The 27671-nt window shown below is 37.7% G+C and overlaps 1 protein-coding gene across 3 annotated transcripts in view; it reads left to right on the top strand.

The window, feature by feature from the left end:
• APBA2 (amyloid beta precursor protein binding family A member 2) overlaps positions 1-27671 on the top strand; it is a 302921-nt gene that overhangs the window by 31699 nt on the left and 243551 nt on the right. For 2 of the 3 annotated variants that reach the window (XM_075273589.1, XM_075273587.1), the window contains exon 2: positions 11898-11987. The exons of the other annotated variant lie outside the window; for it this stretch is intronic. The gene's annotated coding sequence lies outside the window, so the exon portion shown is untranslated. The remainder of the gene's footprint in view (positions 1-11897; positions 11988-27671) is intronic. 3 annotated transcript variants of the gene reach the window in all.

Here is a 27671-nt window from a genome sequence, read left to right as displayed (position 1 = left end):
TAATCTTTTCACAATTTGTTATATGTTGTGTGAGCTTTTAATGGCTTATTAAAAGTTATATTTTATGGAACCCAAGGAGTGCAGACCTACTATTTTTGGTTGAATATTCAGTTACCAGGGAAACCTGCGGACCCCATAGACTATAATGGGGTTCGTGTGTTTTCCGCTTGGTATCTGCATGAAACGTGGAGAGAAAAGCGCTGACACTGAGCGGAAATCACAAGGACCCATTACAGTCTATGGGGTCCACGTCTTTCCTGAAGGTAACCGCTATTTAATACGTATAGGTTTCCATAACGGAAACCCGAATGCTGACGTGAACCGGGCTTAAAATTGCTATATAAATACTTCACTTTGGGTTGTTGCCATAAGTGCTTTGTGTATCTCTGTATGTTGTTTATGGGACTCTAACCAAGATATTAATGAGAGGTAAAGTGTTAGAAACTATGACCTAGCATATATTGCTTTGTACCCATTAATTTTGTAGACCAAGTATCCCTAAGTTAGCATCCTTTTGACAGAAACTTCTGGAAGGGAAACATCTGTATTTTGCTTTTTCAGAGTATTGGAAAGCTTGATATGCTTCTACATGCACTGCAGTATGTAGCTTTTCCAGAATGTGAAGTTCTCACTTAGATATATCCATAGCCCACGTGTAAATGACATATGGATACATGACAACTTTATGCTACTCTTACAATGCGGACAATTTCTATTCACAGTTATAATTCTTTACTTCGCTTTCTCATCCGCCCGGATAATTAGAGACTTTGGAGCTTATTACTAAAAGCATAGACGCAACATAATGGGCTGGACTGAAAACACTGTGCTGGTGCGAGTAGTACAAAAGGGCAAAGCAACAACTTATTGCACTGTTGCTAGGACTCACTTAGAAATGAACTTGTTCTTATATTCAGCATCAGATCAATTGAACTTAAATTCAAAATTTGCTATATTTTTATCTACATAAATAACAGATCCCTGGTTTTATTTTCAGATATTACATTACACACACCACCACTTTATATGTGCTTTAGTGTAACCAGGTTTGAAATACAAGACGTATACACCATTTTATTCTTCCTAAGTGGAGGTAACCTTGGATTCAACTGAGTAGACAGAGAATTATACAGATTGATGATCCCTAGCATTCTCTCAGAGGCGCTGACCTGCTGTGTGAGGACAACCTTTATTAGAAGGGAGTAAGCCGTGAATGTAGCCGAGTTCTTTATCTGCAGCCAGCTTTACAACCCGTATAGCACACCCCTGAATCTAAGAGGAATAGTTATATCCTGAATGACATACAAATGTGGCCAGCGTCAGCAATATTTAAGTGTACATAGATAATATTAAGCTACAAGGTGAATGAAGGGCTATTGTAGATGTGCATATTAAATGTTTCTGTCTATAGTATCCTATACAAAGTAACTTTTGCATAGGCACATATATTCAATTCTATTAATACTACAACGCATTGTACTATCATTTCTATAATGGATAACATCTAGCATAGATTCTTTTTTAGAATGTTTATTTTTACCAGCACATTTAGATTTACGGAATAGGTTTACAATGTATCTTATCTATAAGTGTGCATTTACACGGAGTAACGTGCCACGTGACCTGGCACGTATACACCGTGTGAGATTTTGAGCGCCGTATACGCTCCCATTGATTTCAATGGGAGCCTGGATCGTATAGCTGCGTTATTTTGCGGCCGTGATTTTGCGGCCGCAAAATATCGCGGTGTATACAAGACTAACTCCCATTGAAATCAATGGGAGCGTATACAGCATTCAAAATCTCACACGGCGTATACGTGCCAAGTCACGCGGCACGTTACTTCGTGTGAATGCACCCTAATGGTGCAAAAGCACATTTACACCTTGCATGAAAGTATACATGGTAGAATTAGGCCCAGTTCACATCTGCATTTGGTATTCCAGTTTGGGGAGTCTGCTTGAGGACCCCTGAATGGAATACTGAATGCATTTAAAAACGGTGAACAATGAAAGCACACGGACTCCATAGACTATATTGGGGTCTGTGTGTTTTCTGTGTGCTGTCCACCCGAATCATGTGGAGAGAAAAGTGCTGCTTGAAGTACTTTGCTCTCCACATGATTCGTATCCACACTGCGCAGAAAACAAACGGACCCCACTATAGTCTATGGGGTCTGTGTCTTTTCATTGCTCAATGCTTTTTAATGCTTTCGGTATTCCGTTCCAAGCGGACACCCTGTACAGAATACCGAACACAGATGTGAACCAGGCCTTAGCATTTGTGGATGAAAACACATTGTACATGGGCACTGCCATAGTATCAGATATAGGAGTGCTGTGTTCATGCCAAAAACAATTATTTAACAAAATAAAGCTACATAAAAGAAGATGCGTAACTAGAATTCATAGGGCCACAGTAAAATAAGAAGAGCCACACTACCTAGTAACAGGAAACTAAAACAGGCCCAACTATAGCAGAGCACATTATATCAGAGAACCATTTACTCCACCAACCCACCCCAGCCTGTTATTATCCACTAAAAAGAGGAATATTCCTGCACATGAATGGGCTTTATCTAACAACCCCTGGATCCCAATTGTTGTGTTCAGGTCTGCTAGTTTGGTTCTCTTGTCTCTGGGTCTTATTGCTCTATTTGTCTTAGGACGTTGATAATTTTGGTTTCCATTAGAAATATCTTTAGCAATAGTTAGGATTAATGGTGTGTGTTGATAGGGTCAGCAATTAGAGGGAGATCTATGGGAAGATTGATGGTCAGTATTGTCTGTTTATACAGTATATTCATGTTTATTCTGTTCATCATACCATCCTTATCATGTGTTTGTTCTATCATGTCACTACAATCTATATCATGCATTTGTTCTATAATCTGATCATCACCATTCTGTTTCAGTCATCTATTGAATGGATCTTATATAATTTAGTCCTACTGTAAGATCTGTGGATAACTAAGTATACTGCTTCTTGCATAAATTGAGTTAGAGATTCTAAAATACCCCTCATAATGTTTAGGGATCTTTGAGATTGTCATAACGGTAGATGCCCATTTATGACATGTAGGGACTAGGGTTGAGCGATCGTGTTCGGAAAAGATTGGATTCCGATCGGCGATCGAGAAAATTTTACGATCGCCATCGGAATTCCGAACACGATCTTTTTATGTGGGATCGAGATCGGTGATTTTTCCCACAATGCATTGCTTAGCCTTCACACTGAGTATACAATGTATACAGCCTTAACCCCCTGCGCGCCGGCTGCCTCCATTCATTCGAATGGAAGGCTAAACTAAATCTCTAGCTTACCTCTAGAGATGGCTGCTCCAGTGCCCTCCTTCTTCTTGCCTCGCTGCCCCACCTCCCAGGTTAGTGTTTAAAGCGCTAGGTAGGCGGAGCTTGTGGCTTAGGAGAGTGTGGGACGTGACGTCTCCCCTCCCAGTACCCGCCCACACTCTCCTAACCCGCCCACACTCTCCTAACCTGGCAGGGAGGGGGCAGCAAAGGAAGAAAAGCAGCGTGGAGCAGCGAGGCGAAGAATGAAGGCACGGGGCACAGGACCAGCCATCTCTGGAGGTAAGTGGACACCAGGGGGTAGGATTGCTTTTAAAATCCGATCTCCGATTAATAAAAAAATCCCATTGACTTGCATTGGGATCGGAATTAGGATCGAGATCGGGTTCGAATGAAAAATGATCGGAAATCGGATTTTAAAATCGATCCTGAAAAGTCAAGATCGGCTCAACCCTTGTAGGGACAGATTTATTATTGTTGTTCTGCGCCACTCACACCGCTGTCATGAATAGGAACATCACATGAGTTGCACCCTATTTTATTATCATTTACACTAGTTTACTGTTGTAAATGATCCCTCAAATATCTTGCTCATAGCTGTTGTAGATTTCGGTGCAGGTACACAGCCCTGCAGACAGTGTGCCTGATTTATTAAGGGGTATCTGTCTTCTCATATATGAAGCACATCTTCCTCCATTGCAGGAGATATGAAGTTTGCAGTTGAAAATGCCAGTCTTCATAAATTCCCCCCCCACAGTAGTCAGCGACTGTAATGTTGCCGGTTCCATCCATCATACTACTTACCATAAATATTTCTGTAAGGGTTATGCACACACTTAATAAGATGTTTTAGATTTCCTTACATAATTATTTAAGCATCTGTAGTTTTTATTGATTCGCCTTACTTGGATAGCTCAATACACTTCTTGCTGGCAGCTACTGCCTCAGGTTGTGGTGTTATATGCACATCATTAATTACACTTGGAGTATATTTATCCTTGGGGTTGAAATAATTTTCTATTGGTATCCAAAAATATTAAACCTATGACCAAGAGAAAGTACTATATGAGATCTGTGACTCTTGTAGTGTTCAACAAAGACATTACCTGGAAGCCACCATTTACAGATTACCCTTTGTTTTCAACTGTTTGGCCAAGTTAGGTCTTATTCACATGACAGTGAAAAACAGGACATTTTTTAATGGTTATCAAAAGTCCGTTTTAAGAACACATTGATTTCATTGTGTCTATTCACGTGTTCATTTTTTTAAATGAACGTTTTTCATGCCCGTACAAAAAACTGACGCACTTTCTTTGTCCATTTTAACGGACGCATAGACCCAATAGCAAGCAATAGAACCATTTTAAATGTATGGTAAACGGATTGAGGCTCATTTTAAGTCTTTTAGAAATGGGGTGGGTTGGGCCAAAAAAGAAAGACCAATGAAATTCATCAATTTTGTTCAGTGGCAATTAAAAGCTGATGCAAAATGGTTGACATCAAAAGCGGAAAAATGGAATGGAACAGATGCAAAACGTCCATTAAAAATTGACATGTGAGTCCATTTTTAACGCCTGTTAGATCTGTCAAAAACACCACTGTCGTGTGAATAATGCCTAAGGCCTGGTTCACATCAGCATTGGTAATCCGTTTGGGAAATCCGCATGGGGACCCCTGAACGGACTACTGAATGCATTGGCAAGCGCTGTGCAGTGCATATAGACTATAATGGGGTCCGTGTACTTTCTGCGAGATCTTCATGATCTACTTCATGATCTACTTTCCTGTCTGCATGACTCATGCAGAAAGCACACGGACCCCTTTATGGTCTATGCATTTCATGTGTTTTCACTGCACACTGCTTGCCAATGTGTTCGGTAATCCATTGGGGGGGGGTCCCCATGCGGACTCACTGAACGGATTACTGACACAGATGTGAACCAGGCTTGAGTTTTCTAAGGGCTCCTTGACACGGAGTAAACGCGCCACGCAATGTGCGTATGCGCGCACCGTAAAAAAAACGCGGCGTACACGTCCCATAAACGCGCCACATTGCTTTTACTCCGTGTGAACGAGCCCTAAAGCAGGTACCATAGAAATAATAACTTTATTTACTAAAGCACATTTTATAACTGCCTTTGTTTTGGCTTCTAATGCAAAGAGAAAAGCATAAAATGGATCTTTACAGAAAGTAAGTAAAAATAGAATCATATTCAATTCATGTTGATGGAAAGATTATAAATGCAATTAAAAAAAAACAAAAACATTTTTGGAGAATTTGACTATTAACTATAAACTTTTATTCAACAGAGATGATATTCTTACTGCTCTTAGTAGTGATATGTAGCACAAATATCCTCAAGGACTTATAGGTTCCCTTATAAGTGAATGGCAGGATTAAAGTTTATTTTGCAAAATTGAACATGGTGGTCGTCGTGGATTTATAAAAAACTGGAAAAATGAATACATTGCTCATAGCAATCCATCAGATTCCATCTTTGGGTTTTAAATCCACATTTTTTGATAACTTTCCCACTTTATTTTAATGAATTTAGAATATAGATAAAATCCTGAAACGGGTTGTCTGGGTTATAGAAAATATTTTTAAATCCCTGCAAAAGCATCAAATATAAATGCCTGGAGCCACTTATTGTATGCACAATGTAAACAGAAGCCAAGAGGACCAGGTATGTTGAAGAGGCAACGCTATTTGATTCCTAGCAACAGTACAATAAGTTGTTGCTTTGCCCTTTTGTACTACTTATGTTGCGCCTATGCTTTTAGAAATAAGCTCCAAAATCTATAATTATCTGGGTGGGTGTAAAAGAGAAGTAAAGAAATGGAATCTTGATTAGAAATTGTCCACTTTGGAAGAGTAGCAAAAACTTATCACATATACATGTGTTTCTGGCACGTGGGCTATGAATATTTACATGGTGGAAGAGCTACATTCTGCAGAGCTCTGGAGTAGCGTATCCTGTTTGAGGCCAAAGCCCCACTTAACGTGCCACAGTAAAAAAAAGTGCTGCGGGAAAAACTGCGGCGGCAATGCCTTGTGGTTTTTCCCACTCTGCTTTTCAAAGAAAGTTCACACAAGTTTCCAAACTCTCCCTATCAATTACACCTGGAATCTGCGATTGTTTCAGTGGGTATAATTGAACTGCTACCTGTCTGCTGCACATATTTTCCTGCACTAGAATCCCATCCACTACACAGTGTCTGTGTAAGCCGCCTTGGGCAAACCATGGTATTTACGTCACGTGGGACCCCGGCCTAAAGCTTTTTAATACTGACAGAAATTATCTCTTGGGGAATGGATATATGAGTAATGGTTTTTATTTTTTCTGTCATTTACAGGGGCTTTAATATATATATATATATATATATATATATATATATATATATATATATATATATATTTATGACCTGGGCAATCAGTTTATAAGGATTGTCTCACCAGGGTGGGGAGCACCATTGCAGAACATATAAGCAGACATTGCCTTTATTGGACTATACAATGTAAATCTAGGAGTTTAGGGAAAGACATACCTGTAGGTTACACTTCTGGAAACACGTCTGACTACAAAAGAGAAGGGGCAAAGCATTGTCTTGTTGTTCCTAGACATGCTATTGGTAGCCCCTGAGAGACCCATTCTCCTATGAATGTTATAAAAGTTTGTTTTTGTGAACAGAAATCCAAAGATGTCATGTCCTCTTTAAACCTAAAAGTGTTCTGAAAATGTCATATGTACCTTGCTGAAATGTGTAGTTTGAAGAGCAGATCATTTCTAAACCATTTACCTTGTCAAACACAGTACCCGTGTTCTAGTGACTGGATGAGATTTAGTTTGTCTCTGCTGGATTAAAGGAGACAGCTTTTTCTCCAAGAAAACTTTTCTCTACTGTGGCGTATAAAACTACTTTGTGTTACTGTATCTCAGACTATAAAACTATTATGCTTAATCTCAGTTACACAATGTCTGAAAATGTGTATGAATTTCTGTAAAGGTTGTATAGTGTACAGTATTAGCTTGTGAGTTAGATGCTATTAGAGAAATAATTGCCATTTTATAGTTTATTATATAATATACACACAAGACATATTTTAAGTAAATTATATTACTTGTACTGATCCTAAATAATATAAAAACTTGTCGTGCAGCTCCAGTACAGCGCTATGTTGGTGATCCCAAGATCCACAAGATTAGCCACCGCTTACCTAAGGCTGGGTTCAGATATCAACCACTTTTTCTATTCTTTCTATTGTTAGTGCTAGATTCATCATATAATGGACACCAATGGCAACTGACAGACCGCTATGACTATAATGAGGTCCAATAGGTTTCCATAACAGTGTCTTCCATTTTACTGGACAAAATAGCGCAGCATGCTATACTATTTTGTTAGTGATTTTTGACAGAATCTTGGAAGGAGGCTTCTAATTGAGTCTAATGTACTGAGGCAAAAAATGTTGTGTTTTATAGTACCTGCAAAGTGAATGGGATTCTGGATAATCCATTCTACACATTGCAGAAAAAAATCTGCAGTGGAAAATCTGCATTTTAAAAATGTCCACATTTTTGAAGATTGCAGCATGTCAAATATATATACTATGGACAGAAATTCCACAGAGAAAAACTCAACAAAAACACAATGAAGACAGTTCTGCAAAAAAAAAAATTGCCCTTGCGCATTAATTTGTTCTTGTATTCTGTTCGCTATCACAGTTGCTGTTTACATTTGGGTTGAGTTGAGTTTTTCTCTGCGGACAGAAATTCCGCAGAGAAAAACTCAACGAAAACATATTGAAAAAAATTCAGCAAAAAAACCCTGTGATGTTTCCACTGTGTTTTTTTTTTCCGCAGTGTGTTTCCGGTATTTTGCTACGTGGAGTCCTAGCCTTAATGCGTTGTATTGCGCTCTGGGAGGCTTATATTTTTCTACAGTCCATCAGGATATTACATACTGTGTACAAGGTACAGACTTTCTTTTTGCGAACACAGAGGAAGAATCTGTAAATGGACGAGCCAGAACTTGTAATTTTTGCTGTAACTGAGGACCAGCAAACTTTTAGGCTTAGTTCACACGTAAATAACGTGTGGCTTATTTTGGCACAGGAAAAAAAAGCTTCCTAATTAGGAAGCGCTTTTTTGACCTTGGCACACTTTTTGTGGAGCATTCTTTTTGCAAGAACCGCTTCCAGGCGGTTTTCCCATCCTTTAAGAGAACGGGCCGCAATAACCGCAAGGTAAACAACGCTTCCCATTCACTTCTATTGCTTTCTTCAGGTGGAAAATGCCTGAAGAAAGGTCATGTCGCTTATTTTTCCGCTGTCAAAATCCTCCTCCATGTCCCCGTGTGAACTAGCCCTTAAGGTAGGATTATAAGGTCTCCTGCACACAACTGTACCTTAGATCTGCAATTGCAGATGAAAGCACAGACACATGCATTCTTATGGGCCCAGACACATGACCGCAATTTTTGCGGCTGTATGTCCATGCCATAGATACGGTCCACAAATTATGAAATGTGTCCTATTTTTTCCCAGTGTAGGGAATCATGCAAGATCGTGATTGCGGATGACATACAGATATAACACGGACATGCTTTTTTTTTGTGGAACATGGATCAATATTTGCGGACAGTAAATCCACTAGTTGCGTGCAAGAGTCTTAAGTTTTGTATGTTGATTCTAAACTGTGAAATAGTGTTCTAAGTAACAATTCCACTAAAACACATTTCCTAAATTAAAGGAGTTTTCCCAATCATAACAGTATTTCAGTGTGTCTACAAAAGTGAAGCATGTTTGCATATACTGTATATATAAAAACGTCATAGAGAGCTCAATATTATATCTGTGGCTGTTAAAGTAAATTATATATCTGCATGGCTTCATGCATGGAATCATACGGAATAAAAATTAAAAATTCCTGGAGCATTGATCACTTTTTAAAACAGTCCCACTAAATGTAAACAGCAACCGTGGTACTGAACAGAATATGGGAACATTTCATGCGCAAGGGCAACTAAAGGACATTAGAAATAGACATTTTTATTTTAGTAGGAAATGGTCTTTAATTATGGATTTCATCTACAACCCACTATAAGAGGTAGAAGAAGGAGCAAAGACACATTATTAAGAAATATTGTAATAACCATTATATAGAAAGTCATGGTAATGGTCATTTTATGACTCAAGAAAGTGCAGAATTACATGAAACATAAATGCTCTTTTGTCACTTATGAATCACCTAAGTGCAGAACTTCTGGAAAAATTATTATTTTTTTGGTATTCAACGTCTATTTTTTTTAAGCATAGTGACTGTATATAGTATGGAGTTAAATGGAAGCTGCATGTTTTTATACATTTGGGGTTTGTAACATATTGCCACCCTTCGCTGTTATATATAGGATTCAAAGTTTGAAGATGCCCGGTGTCCACTGAGGGACTCCATCGCATGCACATTACATGTGCTGAGGTCAGCACACTCTGCCCATAGGCACATGAACCGTGGAGCAAGGTGTACTGACCTGTGCAATGCCAATGCGCCACAATTACACAGTGGACCCTGGACTTCTACAAACTTATATTTCTAAGGTTACTGGCAACAATATACAAAAAAATTACAAGAAAACGAACATTCTGCGCTCCTGCTGAAGAGCTTTCATCGGCTTTCTAGCAGTGTATTACACCACATGTTCCTGAGGATGTGAAAGGTCCTCTTTAAGGCACCGGCCAAAAAATACCGTAGGCTGTATATTTAGACCCAACTGCTACTCCTGGGAGCGGAACATACAGCCACATAAAGATTTATGATGCTGTACGCTTCAGAAGTGCTGCGGCTTTACTTTCAGGCACTTACAATATAATGTAATATAACCTAATGTACAGCTCCATGGAATTAATGGTGCTCTAAAAAATAAATAATAATTCTGAAGCTTAAAGCATCATACATTTCACAGCAACCGCAGTCAGGAAAATATGTCCAACAAACTGCCAAATATGATACTGAATTTGTCCTATGTTTCCTTCCTTTACTTTGCATGGAATTTATTATTTCCGTGATTTGCCAGCTCTGATCGGCTCAGATTAGAATCCACATTTGTTATTTCATTTGGCACAGCAGCCTACGCATCTCACGTGTGAACAGGAGTACCTTGTTATACAGTCACCAAGCTCACGCAAAATGTAAGCACTGTATGGAGTGTAGATATATGAGACATGGAAATTATGCTATTAAGATTCTTCAAGATGTGAAACAATTATATTATGTCACTTTAAATATAGGAAGGACAAAATACTGGTCTTGATAAATGCCCCAGTTATCTATTAGATTCATTAAATTACTGTCTGTATGTCTGTACATTAGCTTTATAGGCATGTTGTCCATTGTTTGTACTTAATAAAATCCAGCGTCAAACCAGGAATCTGAAGAAATTCAAAATTTCATAAAAAATAACTTTTATTGTTGTCTAAAAAATAAACTCAAGAAGTTGGTTTTATCATGACATGGCATGTTGTCCATTGTTATTATTAGCAAATTGCCCTGGTCCTGCAGATGGGAATCCTGGCACACAGAGGATTTTGCAGTGTGAGGTTACTGTCGGGGAAGTTTAGGATATCTTATAAATGTCCAGCCATGTACTATAATACAAAGGTGGCAGAATGGGAGCTCTTCATAAAGAACAGCTCTATATTCTGGCTCATATAGGGATGGCTTGATCGGAGGACACCCCTTTATGATGTCTACATGCTGTAGAAGGAGTTGTCTGCTTTAAAAGGTTAGACAAAAGTGCATGATATAACCAGACCATAACAACTCATGTATGTCATGTCTAAAACTAACAGTTTTAGACATTATTTTATGTGTAACCAAATTGGCAGGTTTTCATGTGACAACTATTGCTTGTCTGTATAATAATAAGGTCAAATAATAGATTATGTTGTAATACAACACATTTAGATACATTGTTTCCAATGCAGTCATGTATGCAATTATACAGTGAATATACTTTATTATTTACAGAAAAATGTCTAAATCATATAATTGTCAAGTATAGTCATATGAAGGTGTTTGACATAACCAGAGGTTTTATGACATCCATTGAAGAGAGTGCAAGTCTATATAGGGCTAAGTAAAATGAGACAAGTGTGAGGGTGCACACAAGTAGTTATATCCATGCTAAATCTGAATGTGCATGGAGCTTACACAGAAGCCTTGCTGCTAACTAGTGTCAGAGCTATACAGCCTTCATGTGGTGCTATAGAAAGTTCATATGCTGTATGTATGGAGCTGACACTGTATATCAGTACACAGCACATTAGATAGAGCATGTCACAATGGTATCAGGGGTTATGTGGAGCCATAACATGTGCATGGAAATCTGCATACCACAAAGGAATAGATTGTACTCAAAGATGCCTGGTGATCTTTGTCATATAGAAGAGAAGAGAAGACATGGCCTGTAAAACATCTAATGAAATAAGTAAAGTTAATGATTATTTTGATTAGGGTACTATACACACAGAGTTATATTGTACTATTTTAAACAATGTACTTACCTATATGGATGTTTTCTCTTCTACAGTTATCAGAATCCTTCTGGCAGTGGAAGAATGTACAGAAATTCGCTCATAACATCTCTGTAGCATCCAGGAGAATCCTTTGTATCAATCAGGTACAGTCTTTGATTATTTTTGTGTTGTACTAAAATCATATGTGTACTATACTTGTGTGCTATACAGGATATAGCCCTACACATATATCCCAACCAAATCCCATAGAAAAAGTATATAACTTGATAGACACAGTTAGGGTGCATTCACACTGAGTAAACGCTAGCTTATTTTGTAAAGTAAAATTACACTTGTAAATTTTGCTATCCCATTGACTTCAATGACATTTTACAGGCGTATTTTTACAGGCGTATTTTTTACAGGCGTATTTTTACACTTGTAAAAAAATATCATTGAAGTCAATGGGATAGCAAAATTTACAAGTGTAATTTTACTCTACAAAATAAGCTAGCGTTTACTCAGTGTGAATGCACCCTTATACTGAATTAATTGTGTCTATTAGATGTTAAAAAGGCCAGAAGTTCATGAATTAAAAACATATAAAATACTCAAGAAAGTTGGAAGGTTGTGGCTGACAACCTCTAAATTAGGGTCATTTCCTTATCATCATACATATGATGAATCTAGAATATATAAGTAATTCATCTATTCTGCTGACAAGTTCTTCAATAATGAATAATAAATGCACCTACTCAAAGAACATAGACTAAGGTAAGTCTAACCATATTGTAACCACCATTCTAAACACAGAATGGCACCAATAGTGGAAATTGGTTCCAATATTGAACTAACCAAAATATGACCCACATGGAGATGAGCAGCAACGACCTCCAACCTTCTATATTTTTTCTATGAGATTTGGTGGGACATATGCATAGGGCTCTATGTGTATTTTGTGGTATTTTTCTTAGTATAGGAGAGTACTGGAATGTTGTAGGATTATCATTTTTTATACAGTATAGTTTATTTGAAGTTCAAGAGCTTGCTCTACAATTAATCAAATTCTAATAATTTTTGTACCAAAAAAAGGGAAAACCAACCTGATCAAAACTCTATTTGATATCTGTGATCATTTTTATGGCGGTGGTCAGTGAAAGATTATCTCAATGAGTCTCTTTAATGTGAACTAGGGACATGTAGCATCAGAGGAAAGGTGTGTGCCCAATTCTACCTAAACTCCTTACTGCATTTTCAACATGAAGATTAAGGTCTAAGAGGACTAAAACGTGTGATGAAATTATTGCAGTCTTCCCCTGTAATGTTATACCTAAACGTTCACTTGTATGGATAAATGAAAAATTGACATTTTATGTTACGTGTTACACTCCTTTAGTTATGCATGTCAAAATTAACCCTTGAAGATGAAATATTTTCCTAATTGTAACTAATTGTAATTGTAAAAAGATGTACCTGTTTAGAATATACTATATTCCGGTTTCTTACACATCTTTGCTATTCAGGGCATGTATGGCTTTAAGACGCTTTACTTGTGATTTTAAATATCCTTGTCTGTTTTTCATTTTATGCCATGCTTAAAGGGAATGTGTTGCCAGAAAATTATTTATTCTTTTAATCAAGTTTTATGTCAAATATATTTTAAAGAATTTTTGGTGAGGATTTGAAACATTTTATATGTTATTTTCTATAGCTAAAAAAAATATATATATCCTAAAAATCCTGCAGTTTTGCCAATAATGAAAATAATATGCTGATACTTCCTGTTTTCTGTAGATTTCTTTGCAACACCCACCTCACTTCACATCATTAACACACAGATGATGAGAGTTATTATGTAGATGAGACACACAAGTCACCAGTCACAATAAGTGAGTTCACTACTTATCTACTCCCCTCTCTGTGCAATAATCTCACAAGTCCATAGCTAGAAAACGCCAAAATGCGCCAGACCATTGTGTCTATGCCCCATGGTCTACCTCCAGGAGACAGGAAATCACAAACTATATTATGTATTATAATATTAAGAATTAGAATTGCAAGATTTTATTTTATTTTATATAATATAGATAGTAACATGGAAAGTTAAAAACAACGTCACCAAAAATTGTTAGAAACAAAAAAATGTGATGAAGACAATAGGCAACATTTTCCCTTTAAGAACTTAATGGTGCAATACATACTAAGATATATAATTCTAAAGATAGTAACATGGATTAAAATGAGTGTTGCAGATTCCGTCATATATCCTGGAAAAAAATCTAGGTAAAATAATGAATACCATGATGAAACCCAATGCCCGCATTATAAGTTAGATGGGTCCATCAGGTGCCTATGAAGTCCATTATGTGACTTCCCATTATTTTGAGATTTTTGCTTCTAAAACAAAACAGAAAACTGGAAATGATCTTATTTTTTTTTACATTGAAAGCTAAGAAGGTATCTGTGCATTCTTCTCCCTCATTAAATGCATACATTCATATAGACACTAGTATTATGTACTAATGCAGCAGTAATGCCAGATGGCTTACCCAGAAATACCCATAAATTTCGACTCTGTAGTTTGTAACATCATAAACAGAATATCTATTGACTAGCTTGCCTTTTCTTAAGAAAATTACTCCTACATTGTCAGGATTACAATACATTTACCACAGTCTTGGCAGAGCCTTTTACTGACATTGTTGTTGGTGAATCACTGCCAAAAACAATGAGGCTTAAAATTACATCTGCCGAGTAATCTTATCAAAGCATCAAATCTGTTGGGACGGGCAAAAGGCATGTTTATGTCTTAAGTGTAAGACTGTACGGTGCTCCGACTTCTGGCCTCTGCCACATCTCGATGACTTCCTCAGTTCCATGGGTAATTGTTATAATGTAGAAACTTCTATAGCCACCATAATTCTGATATAAAGGTCACTGGTGCAGAATTACAATTGCATTTACATGTTATCACTGTTATTTATTGGAAATTTTCTACAATATAACATCATGTATTATTATTTTCACCATCTAAATATTTCTGGGCCCCCATTTTTCTGCTCTCACTAATCCACATAGTGAAATATATCACTTTTTTCTAATCGTTTTTTATTTTCTGATAAGTTCAGAGATTTTTATTCTGTACATGAATATTGAGGCTGCCAACTCATTGAAGTCTATGGGAGAATTTTCTAGAAATGCCCTGTACAGGTACAGGTAGTAGATAAACTGTGGCATTATCTGTTTTCAGTAGTGGATACCATGATGGGTTAGTGCTGTGATTGCTCCAAAGACAACCCCTACAGAACTGGAAAGTGTGAGTCGAATGTTAGGCTTAGTAGCCAGAGTGAAAATAACTTTAGAACTTAAAAAAAATAAATAAAATATAGATGGTGACACCGAACCTTAGTGTGGTTAGGGTAATCTGTGGGTCTCCTTGGCTTATGGGCCAGTTGGAAGCTACAATCTCAATACTAATACCAGTGCTTATGGGCCCCCTAAGGCTCCTGGGCCCTGGTATGACTGCACTCTCTACACCCCCTCAAGTTACACCCTTGCAACTTTATCAGATTTTTTTTAATATGTAAAAAACCATAAGGCATTGGTTGTCTAAATGCTCTAACAATATGTTACTTCATGTATATGTTTGGAACAAAACTACCAAGTATAGAAATATTTAGTGTCTCTAGCATTGTAACTAGGCTTTCCTTAAGTAGAACAAAGATTCAGTTTGCTAGCCTTGTTCTGTATTTTGATGTCATGACTAAGGAAGAGTGGCTTTCTGGAGGCCTATTTGGCACACAGTACCTAGAGAACATGGCCTGGAAGTTTCCAATCCATACTGTGCCTTTGAACAAACCTCGTGATGATAACTACCCTTCATGTTCCCTTTAAGGGGATATGGGTAAATCACAAGCGGATACTCCCTTTAGAAGACTCCTCTATGACCCATAACAGTGAGTCAAGCTCTGCGTGGCCACCACATAATAATACTATTTCCATGTATTGACCATTGCAGGTGAAATGCCAGACTGGCTGCACGTTCTCTTGGCAGAACCAGGACTTGCGTAGATCAGGTTTTATTATTTGTGTTCACAAAATCAGACTTTTATATTGCCATATATCTTCTTGTCACATATACAATTATGAAATGTATTGTAGCCACTAGAATATAAGATTGTCAGCTGAATAGTTTATTTATTCCAACAATACAATTAGAGAGATTATACATAGCCATTTCTAGAATCGCTAAATGACTGCATCGTCTTCATGCCGTCTTGTGTTTGCTGTTTTGGGCTCCATGGCGTTCCCGCTTTAGTGCGTAATGTACATTGTTCCTTAGTATAATATAGTGTCAAAATAAATCTTAAATGAATAGAAAGGAAAAGAATTAATCTCCACGACAAGTGTAATATTATTTAAAGGAATGGTTTGCAAGCTGTGACAGCTTTTTTCTCTGCCCTTTGTTTTTGTATCTTTTTATTTTTCGTCACAAAGGAAAAAAAATGATGGCTGGTGATAAATAAAGTGGATTATGAGCTTGTTTTGTTGCCTTGTACTCCTTGCTTCATCTCTCTGCTGTTCCTTTTAGTAATTCTCTTTCTTGTTTGCATGCTTCCTAAACACAAAAGTGGGAGATAATACCAAGTATGGGGCACGTCTTTGTGGCATTACAATAGTGCACTAGTTATGAACTGTGCAGATTGAGGCCCTCCTGCCCCCCACTATTTAATGTCCCCCCTCACTATGTGTAGCTTTTACTCTTTTCCCTTTAATATTCCATTAATATTGTATCTGCTAATGACACATAACCATTTAGCACCAGGTTTTTATCTGTTAAAAAGAAAATGTTTTACACTGTGAGTGCGAAGTGAATGTAAGGAAGTAACATACGAGGGGAGAGTTACCTAGCAATATGTGCCACACATGGCATGTGACAGACGTAGTAGGTGTTTTAGACACTGTTTGCACTTACATTTTTAACACGTGTCTACAAAGGAGGTGCAGCTAAGAAGATTTTAAAAATAACCTGATGTGTTAAAGGAAGTCAATCAGGTCTAAAAAGCCTCCCAATCCAATGGTGGAGCCTTTCATAGGAGCAGAAGCAAACATTTGGGGCTGCAAATCGATCAAGCAATGCAGAGATCTTTCATCTTTTTATGGATAGGTAAGCCCTCGTTAAGATCTGCATAGGTAATCTGTTCAGAGGACTATAAACTGTAATGGGGTCCGTGTGCTTTCTGTGCGGTGTCCTCATGGAACATGTGGACAGAAATGTAGATCGTGCCCTATCCCCTATGTGCTCGCCGGCTGATTTGTATGCCCATAAAACAATGATCATTTCTGCATTGCTTCATCTGTTTGTGGCTACAGAGGTATGTTTTAGCTACTATTACAGGCCGCTATATTGGATTGTTTTATTGGTTAATTAATATTTTGTGACTATCCTTTACCTTCAAAAACAGCATCAATTCTTCTAGGTATACTTGTATACAGTTTTTGAAGGAACTCAGAAGGAAAACTATTCCTAGCATCTTGAAGAATTAACCACAGATCTTCTGTGAATGTAGGCTTGCTTAAATCCTTCTGTCTCTTCATGTAATCCTAGACTGACTGAATCATAATGAGATCAAGACTCTGTGTGGCCATATCATCACTTCCTGGACTCCTTGTTCTATTCTACACTAAAGATACAGTACGTCTTAATGACATTGACTTTACGTTTGAGGTCGTTGTCTTGCTGTAGAATAAATTTGGGGCCAATCAGACTTAACAGTGATGGCCACCAGGAATAAGGGCAACCTTTCAGCTGTGCCTAGTTGAGTTTAGGGATACTTGTTCGAGTTTTGCATTAGGCCTAGTTCACACGGGCAAAGAATAGTGTATTATGGTCCTGATGTTGATGCGAAAAGCTGCTCCTAGTCCGGAGGGTGCTGCTGCGAGGCGGACGCCGCGGCCGGTCGGCTTCACATCATAGCCGACCGGCAAGCTATGCACACTACACTGTTACTATATGGGAGGCGAATGACTGTAGCTCTCGTTTATACTGATAGGTCCATATAGCCTCTGATGAACTGGATAAAATAATACCAGAGGAAACGCATTAGGCTTATTTCATGGGGCCGTTCTATGTGTGTTGAAGTGTGATTGTGTCATCTACCTGGCTCAAAGTTTTTTAGTAGTGGCTGTCAGCATTAGTGATGGGGCACCAATCTTGCCCTCCAGGTTAGCAGTAGTGAGGGTCTGTTTGTCTTACTACTGGATTAGTGGTATGTGTGAGCATATGTTGATGTCTTTGTGTTTCGGGTTTAATATTTGATGGGTGTATTCAGCTAGACCCTGTAGTAGGGGTGTGTATATCATTGCCCTTTAAATAGTGGGCTATACCCTGTGATCAGCAGGCTACACCTGGCTATTTAGTGGCTACCATTGCACCACGGATTGGGTTCTTATGCACTTTTTCTTAAAGGAACCCTATCAACTAGCATACGCATAGCGCCTATTGCTCTCAACCACTGTTCTCCCTTCCAATAGTTATATTTTTGATTTACAATTATAACTTCCCCCTTTTTTAGGGATCTTTTATCAAGTATTTAATAAAAGTTAAATTTTAATGTACCTTACATATTCCCTATTTTTGATTTTGTCTATGGTGGTACATATACCATACTGTATATTATCCATTGTTTGGTTTTAGTGAATATGTAACTTCCTGGATTTAAAAAAACTAAAGAAAAAACAAAAAACAAACACAGAAACCCCCCCCCCAAAAAAAAAACAAACAAACAAACAAAAAACTTAACAGCAATAGTCTAACATACACACGGATTTAACTCTTTCTTGCCTATCCTTTTACCCTACTGGCATTTTAAAAGAACTGGCATCCGAGTATGAACAACTGATGTAAAACCGTTGTCACTACAAGTCAGCTGTGTCTATCTTTGCATCAAGATTGTTGAGTATTTCTGTTATTCTGTAGTGCCACCCCGTGCGCCTACCTACCCCCCTTTGAATGGCCCTATTTTCACACTTAGTCACAGGGGATAGAGGGAATGAAACCTTCCTCTGCTCTTTGCGTTATTACAGTTTGGTGCTCTACTGAGCACAATTATTGCAAATGATTTCTTATGCGTAGTGAAGTATTTCTATATTCCTGATTTTTGTAATATCAGCTGAGGAAATATGGAATTAATGAGAACACATTAAGCATTGTACAGCTTGTCAACCTGTATGTAGCCTCTAATTGTTCTTCCAATGGTGGAACTAAGTAAGTTAATAGGAGTCTGGCCGTTCTCATTTGAAATTAATTTCTGGACCTTTCAGGCTTTGCATTATTTAATATTTTAATTGACCAATCAATCTTTACCGCCCAGTATCTTGTGGGTAGAGGTTCTGATAAAAGAGGTGCAGAGAAACTATTAAAGCTGTTTCTTCATTGTTCTACTCAGCGTGATACAGACAGTAATTGTAACTGTAAATAACCGACTAAAAGGCTTTGTTTCTTGCCAAGTGTGTGGCCAAAGAATAGACACTTGTATGGGTGGCTCCACAATAACATAATATAATTGTAGCTTTTTTATATGGACACCTTTAGACCATTTTTATTTACGGTAATTGCATACATTTTGGGATTAAAAATAATAATTTCCATTTTAGTAAAATCTTGTTTGTATTCCAACTATATCTGCAGAATGCTCAATACATAGCAAATCAAATAAAAAGTGGCCATAACTTTTAATAGGTTCAACAATTAAATACATTAAAGGGATTCTACCACTAAAACGCATTTTTTTTCTGCTTTAGACATGGGAAAAGCCTTTGGAAAGGCTATTCGTCTCTTACCTTTAGACGTGGTCTCCGCCGCACCGTTCCTTAGAAATCTTAGAAATACAGTTTTTTACTGGGCCCCAGCACTCAAACAGCGATGGGAGCATCCCCACTGCTGCCTGAGAGCTCACTCCAGTGCCGCCTCCATCTTCAGCTGCAACCCCACCTCTTCTGTCTTTTTCTGTTGGTCCAACTTCCGACGCCTGCACAGTACGCTCCTGTATTGAATTGCAAGAGCGGCCTCTCAAAAATTGCTGCCGGCCGGAGATGGGTGGTTTGATAGTCCATGTGTCTCATCTTCCTCTTGTTTGGTGACAGCTGGACACATATTGGGCAGCAATCTCCACAGTGGCCTCCTCTTCTCCCAGTACGATGTAGAGTTTCCTCTTCTCGTCTGTAGATGTGAAGTCTGGGATGTGGGCAGAGAGTCTTTGGTAGTAGACGGACCTCACAGCTGCAGTCTTATTGTGAGAGTGGTGATGGTGCAGTTACATTGGGGTCCTGAAGCCTTAGGGGACCTATCAGGCTTCTCTGACCAATACAAGATCAGCAAGAGTTTCATGTTACACCTCTTAGTCATTTACTAGGTATATACACTGATACATATGTATATGTATAACTACACTCACACTGAGTGACTGTATTATTTGCAGGTTCTGTGTGCAGAATGTTCAGTGGATTTATCAGATCCTGCTTTAGCATTGCCTACTTATGTCTACTGCTGAGAAACAAAAAACACATGCAAAGAGAAGGCAGCGGAAACCAGCTGAAGCTGCATGACCTAAGAATTCACAGAGACTTTGCAGTGTGGGTGAAAGGACAGATGTTTTATGACTGCCCTTAGACAGGACAGACGGCAGAGCAGAGTGAATGTAGAGATGAAAAAGGAAACAAAATTGATAAATATGCATAAATGGCACATCAATGGATTCTTCTTTATGCTTTAGAAACGTATATAGGCGTAAAATGCTGGATTGCTTTTTTAAGTTTGACATGTGCCAGATAAGACTAGTTGTATAGTTTTTACAGACTCCTTTAACTTAGTGTATCTTTTGGCTGCCATGTGAAACATAAAGTCACCAGGTACTTGAGATGTGCCCCCTGTATGTCCTGGTAATTGGTTCCTTTAGCAATGTAATGACTTTGCTGGTTTCTTCCTGTGGCTGTGAGGCCTAATCAAATGTTTGTTGCTAAATCTGCTACTGAGATTCTCAGGACTCTTCTCATTCTAGTTAATGGTTTAATGATGTATTTTAATTGACTTTACAACTTGTTTTCACAGATTATGGACCGTCAATTATTCGAGTCAATTTAGTGTTTTTAAAAGAATTTTAGTGTATTTATACTTTTATGAAAGAATTCTATGGAGTTATTAGCTAGCTTGGAGGAACAAGTGTGATTCTAACATTTCAGTATAAATATCAGTTGCATTTCAATTGGCTTCTCAGCTATTGAGCTAATGCCAAGAGACATATAAGGAAGGTTCTCAGTTTGTAAGCATTTTGGTCATGCCTCCATTTTTCATTGTTTTCGTTTAGAAAGATGTCATGTTTCATTGTGTCAATAGCTTCTATTGTAAGCAGCAGACAGAGTGGATTTTTCTAGTACTTAGTGTTGGTACCACTGGGACCCATTGTGAATATATCTACAAGATGTTAATTGTCTAGAATAAGAAATGTGACATCCTCTTTCTTTCACATAGGCTTTGTACTGTCCATATTTTCCCCATTTCTTTACTTGAACTATTCCTTGAATTAATACATTTTTGCCCAAATAATAATAATACGTTATTTATATAGCGCCAACATATTCCGCAACACCGTACAATTTGAACATACAGATACATGTATAGACTACACACATATGCACACAGACTCATCTTACCCCTCTTCACAATATATATGAGGCATACATAACATATTTTTTTGTTATTTTGTATACTCTGATTTGAGATGTCATATACAGCACCTGAATGAAGCTTCACAATAACATTTTCTGACACTGATGGCTGATGAGATTCCAAGTTGTCATCAGACCCCCTTTACTAGGCTGGCATGAGTTTACGATTACCCCAGTCAAGCGAGACAATTCATCTACATTTCATCTATAGAATAATGCTGCTATAGTAAAGATAGGCATTGGATTGTATTAGAGTTCTACATTGGAAATCTAGTTTAGTAACTGTTCTTTCTTTCTTAAATTGACTATCCCGTCTTCTCAAAACATGACTAGAAACACTGTAGGAATGATAAAAATTACAACTACATGGTACAACATGGCAGTTTCTCAACTGTGTTCTCTACGTCTTTCCATCTAGTGTCAAAGAATGGTACTAATATACCTAAAATTTTGCCTGACAGCACTTGGTAGAAATCAGCACATAAATTAAAGATGCAGCTTATGAGAAATGAACCATTGAAGCGTCCAGGGAGAAAGCACAGATAGATGAAAGGTATATAACTGCCTATGGGGACCTGATTGAAGCATGGCATGTCAGACCTAATCTAATGCAAGAAGTAGTTTCTAGACTTTGTCGTCGTACACTGAGACACCTGACCATTGCTTTATTGGAGAATACCCTGCAGTAGCTTAAGGATAATTATAAGCAGTTATTTCCTTCATATGATAAATTGGGCACACTTACTGCAATGATTGGACATTAGTGAGTAAAAACTAGTACAGAGGTCTAGAGAAAGTATAATAGTTACTAAATACAGTTATATACGTCATAATGTGAAACAAGTAACTATATATACCAGAGGGAGAAAAGGGGTTTCCAGCAGGAAATCAGTTGCATTATGTATGAAGTGTGAAAGAATTCAATTCAATTCTGATGTTTCAGGTGATTCTAAAATTTATTTGATATTTTACTTTTTACTAACCATTCTACTTGCCACCTTACGACTGAATTATGGCACTCATTTGCATCTGCCTACTTACATATGATGATGTAATATGAATGTGGGAGGAGCGATCTCTGTTGCGATCATTCCTCGCCCATTCAGCTTCATTGATGATCGACAGTACTGCCCTCATTACCCAGGACAATGTGCTGGCGATAATCTGTACCTTTACTATGCAAAAGATGCGATACACTGATCATTAGACAAAGCTTTTATCGGTTCCGAGGAACCTTAGTCTTGGATATTGACCCGTCCAATAGGCGCTTACTGAAGGAGATTCAAGTAGCGATAAGTGAGATTCAGCTGATAAAGAATAGTTTATAGTTTGGAGACCTTTGTTACAGAAATAACACATTAAACATATTCACATTAGGAATACATATTCCATCTTTCAAAACTGAATTTCAGTTGGAGCCGGTACAAAGTGAATTCATCTAAAGCTATAATAGGGATAAAGCTATCGTCCATGAAAATCAATCATCCTGCAGTTCAGTCTATACGATCTTTACCTGGGCACCTAGTTTTTTTTCTACCTGTGACACAAAATGTTCATTGTAAGATTTCTATTCATAGGCACTCTCATTTGCTAAGCGTGGAAGATTATATATGGAAGATTTATTTGTCTTTTGTGGGTCTGGTACATTTGTTAAAATCTTGTGCCTGATAGCTGTAAACTAACCTGTGACCCCTGCTGTGGATGTTCTTATCGTATTCATCATGAAATAAATATCAACAATATAACAATTACACAAAACATAATGTAATAAAAAATTTGACAAGTCATAAATCCATATATCAATAAATAAGGTAAGAAAATGGAGGACAGCATGCAAAGATTTCAGAAAAAGAGGTGCTGGGGCCGGTGTATTAAACATCCTAGAATGCTAAGACAATAAAAGACCAAAATCACTGTAAAAAATAGTCATACTAATCATATGCATATAAATGTAGTAAAAAAAAAAGTCACACAAAAAATACATGAGATCAGAGAAATAAATATACAGACACTTTGTGTTGGGGCGCGGTGCTGTGGTTTGTAGTATTACTACAGCATCACCTTATCTCGTCTGTGGAGAGGAAAGTCTTATATTATTCTTTGGTTGTTTGGTTGATCTTTTTCCAGTCTAATTTATTAACAACATTAGCTAGAGACAACTATGTTACATGTAAACACCCACAAAGTGAAGATTATTCGATTTAGTTGTTACATGTAAGCGTCCTGTCTGCCAACCAAACACAAAGGGTTGCATGATGTGTCACATGACTGATGCCATGTATAGTCCTGTTCTGTTAGCCAATGAAACATATTACACATGACTGATCCATGGGTTATACCATTGCACTATTATATCAGTACACAAAGGGATCCCGCACTGATATGCACCCACAATTTGAATTATATTTAGATTAGAAAATTGTATGATTTTGAGTTCAATAGACAAATAAACTGAGTACCCCTTTAAAAAAAAAATTACATATATACCGCAATCAGTGTATTTCAAAGAATGAGATACATGAAGACCTATAGACTGGAAATCTCTCTTTTTGTGTGCTCTCTTCTCAAATAGAGTTGTGGGTCCCCTTCTGTGATGTCTGTATGTCCGTACAGGGTGTATATAAAGGGTTAATTCCCTTCCTCCAATTTTAACTAATACTTTGTTAGTATGTTTTACCAAAGTAAAATAAAGTTCAACCCAAAACTTTTCCACATTAGAGATAAAGGTTCTATGTGATATCCATATTATAGATCTGTATTTGTACAGTATACTGTATTTGTAACATTAGGGAAAATACTGCTGACTACACACATAGGATACAGCCCTGGTATTGATAAATAAGCTACCTGCAGGCAGCCCATCCATATTTTATGTCATATGCATTTATCTCTGTATCTTAACACAGCTTTGGGTTTTCATTGTATTTTCATACCTGTTCTCATCCATTTCTTCTGCTTTATTGCAGGTACAAACATTAGATGTCATAGTATTATTATTTATTTTTAGAACACCATTCATTTCATGGCATTGTACATTTGAGAAAAGCATTTACAGTAATAGTACATTAGTAAAAAGTAACTAGGTGACTGAACTGGTAGAGTGGGGAAAAAGGATAGACCCATGAAGTGTTACACTTTACAAGGAAAGGTGAATGGAGACAATATGTGAGTTGTACATCCATATTACATATATATGTATTACAACAGGAATTTGGCAACCTATTGAATGTAATCATAATTCAATGTCGATTACTTTACAAGTGCCCTTTTTAGCTCTATCAGCATCCTTGGGGATGCAGATAAAGTTGAAATCTGCAGCAGAGCTTCGGAACTTCTGGCTTCATACCCTGCCACTTACCATGTAGACCACAGGCACTTTAGTCAAGTGTCCTTTTAGAGTACAGATGTTCAATATAGGCACGCATGATGGCTTCATTGCAGCTGCCTGCACCATATTAAAGACCCTTTTTTGGTACCTTTCTGCTCTTCTTGGTTACAGATAGTACAGTTAATGTTGATAGCACTATGGGAGACCTCTATGGATGCAATTATTTTAGGGCGCAATGTATTGGTAATGTTGTTGAGGACACTATAGATGCAATATGCATGACTTTTTTTTAGCGAAAACTGTTGCCACTATTATTGTTAAAAGCATTCTGGTCAGTTATCTTGAGGGACTCTGTGTGGGCACCCACTATTTGGAACACAATTTTAGGCACTATGGAGCAGTCTGATGGAATTCTAGAATTGTCTGGTACTAATACTGTTGAAGGCAACATTTACTTGGTAGGATTATTGTGGCAGTGTAATTACTTTCAGGATGAACTATGTTATATTTGTGAGACACAACACGTATAGTGATATTATTTCTGAAGTGACTATAGTTATGCCACTATTATTTCTGCAATACTGTATTTGGGGCTAACAATGACTCTGTTATATAGTAAAGCTGCATAATATCAGCACATGGTTGTGCATGAGGCTCTAACCCTATTGCACTCTTGGTAGATTTGACTACAGCATCACCAACCATGAATTAAAGGGATGAAATATTTCTCTCCTTTGGAGTAAAGAATAATATTATGGAGTTTTCACAGAAAGTGTGATGAAATATGTTTTGGCAATTATAATTAGAGAGCGAGCAGATGGCAAAAGCCTAATAAAATGACTTTCAAAATAAATGAATTTGCCAAGCTTTAATCCTTCATTACGTGCATGATTTCTCCATTTATTTTTAGAATGGTTCCCGATGTCCATGCCTAAGGGCAATGTTTCCTACTTGTACATCAGTAAAATAAAATGGACATACCAGTAAGTGTGTGCAATTAATCTGAACAAATAATAATAAGATTGGAAAGTTTTATAGCACCCTTGGGTTCTGTTAGGTTCTAAACCATAAATTGCCAGTTGCTAATAGAGGGAAGTCCTTCTGAATCAAAATCCTTAAATTGATGCCCTATGTATTTAACTCTTATTAAAGTTGACACTGTAAATATTGTAGATTCCACACTTAAAATAATATAATATAACGTTGGCCTCTTACCTTAAAATGTTGGGAGCCAGGTCACAACCACCTTGACTAATAATAGTCTCAACGGTCACAGTACTGGGCCGTGGGAAGAGCTGGATCCACACCACCAAGGAGGGAGTCAGAAATATAGATATAGAAGGACCAATTCCAAACAGCAACGTTTGGACTGAAGAATGAGGAACCACGCTCACACAGATCCTTATGCCATCAGGAAGAAGTCACTTGGCCCAGATGCTTCTTGTTGAATAAGCTGTGAATTAGAAGACAAGGCCAGCTCTTGTCAGTAGAGATTTCTTTGGAACATTCACAGATCTAAACAGTAGAATTTCAATATAACTTGTCTCAGAAGTTCTGCTGTTTAGAGCTGTGGATGTTCCAAAGAAATCTCTACTGACAAGAGCCAGCCTTGTCCTCTAATTCACAGCTTAGCTTATTCAACTGGAAGCATCTGGGGCAAGTGACTTCTTACTGATGGCATAAGGATCTGGGTGAGTGTGGTTCCTCTGTTTTCAGTCCAAACCTTGTATTGCTGCTTGGCATTGGTCCTTCTAAATCATTTATGTTGTAAGGGTTCCCTGAAAATAAGGTTATTCCAGAAAGCATCATAGAAAGCAATAGTGTTAACCATCAGTAGTAACCATGGTGGCTCAATGCTTAACACTATTGTTTTGTAGCATCGGGGTCCTAGATTCTGACTAATCTGCATTGTATGAAAGTTCTCCTTGGCTTACCCAGCTTCCTTCCCAAACCTCTAAAAGTATATTTACTTATAGGCTATTTGGCTTCTTATGAAATTGGCAATGGTGTCTTTATCTGAGAGAGTTTAATTATGAACTCCACAGGAGTCAAATTCCTATGTAAATTGTGAGAACCTTTGTGTAATGCTGCAGAATATGCTTGTGCTATATAAGCAGCAGGGTTATCTCTGGACATATAAAGCTTAGGCATACATTCCCTGCACTGGATAAGCTTTATTACTTTAAATCTAAGCATACTTTCTGGAATAGAGATGAGCGAGTAGTGAAATATTCGAGATTTGATATTCGTTTCTAGTAGAGCCTCAATATTCGACTACTCGATCAAATATCTAATCCCATTACAGTCGTTTCAGGGAAAACCACTATTCAACTAAAGGAGAGTCACCAAGTCTGTTCTGTCCCCACATGAGGCGAATGAAGATGTGGCAGGTATATAGGGGCTGGGAGAGGTCCTACCTTCGTTTCCTCAATGCAGGGCAGACAGGACCATGTTGCTCAGCGTCCAGAGAGATGATGCACATCAGGAATGGTGAAGTTCAGGCTTGTTTATTTGGAAGACTGGACATACAGCATGTGATGGTAATGCAGCACTTCTCCAGGAATATAGGTGTAACAAGCAGGATGGTACAGCAAGTGTGAGCAACTAGTAATTGTGTGTATGGTCGAAAACTGATGCCTTCTGCTGCTCAGTCCAAGGGTGTCTCTCCCAGAGAAAATGGAGACTAGTAATAAGTGAAAACAGGAAACAGTTACCCTGAACCAGGAAGTGAAGGCATGTACAGAATTAACTACAGGCTGTCATACAGAAAAAGGACAGCAGGTGGCAGCAAGCA

Source organism: Leptodactylus fuscus, chromosome 5 (assembly GCF_031893055.1).
Source record: "Leptodactylus fuscus isolate aLepFus1 chromosome 5, aLepFus1.hap2, whole genome shotgun sequence".
Lineage (NCBI taxonomy): Eukaryota > Metazoa > Chordata > Amphibia > Anura > Leptodactylidae > Leptodactylus > Leptodactylus fuscus.
This window is presented reverse-complemented; position numbering and strand designations above follow the sequence as displayed.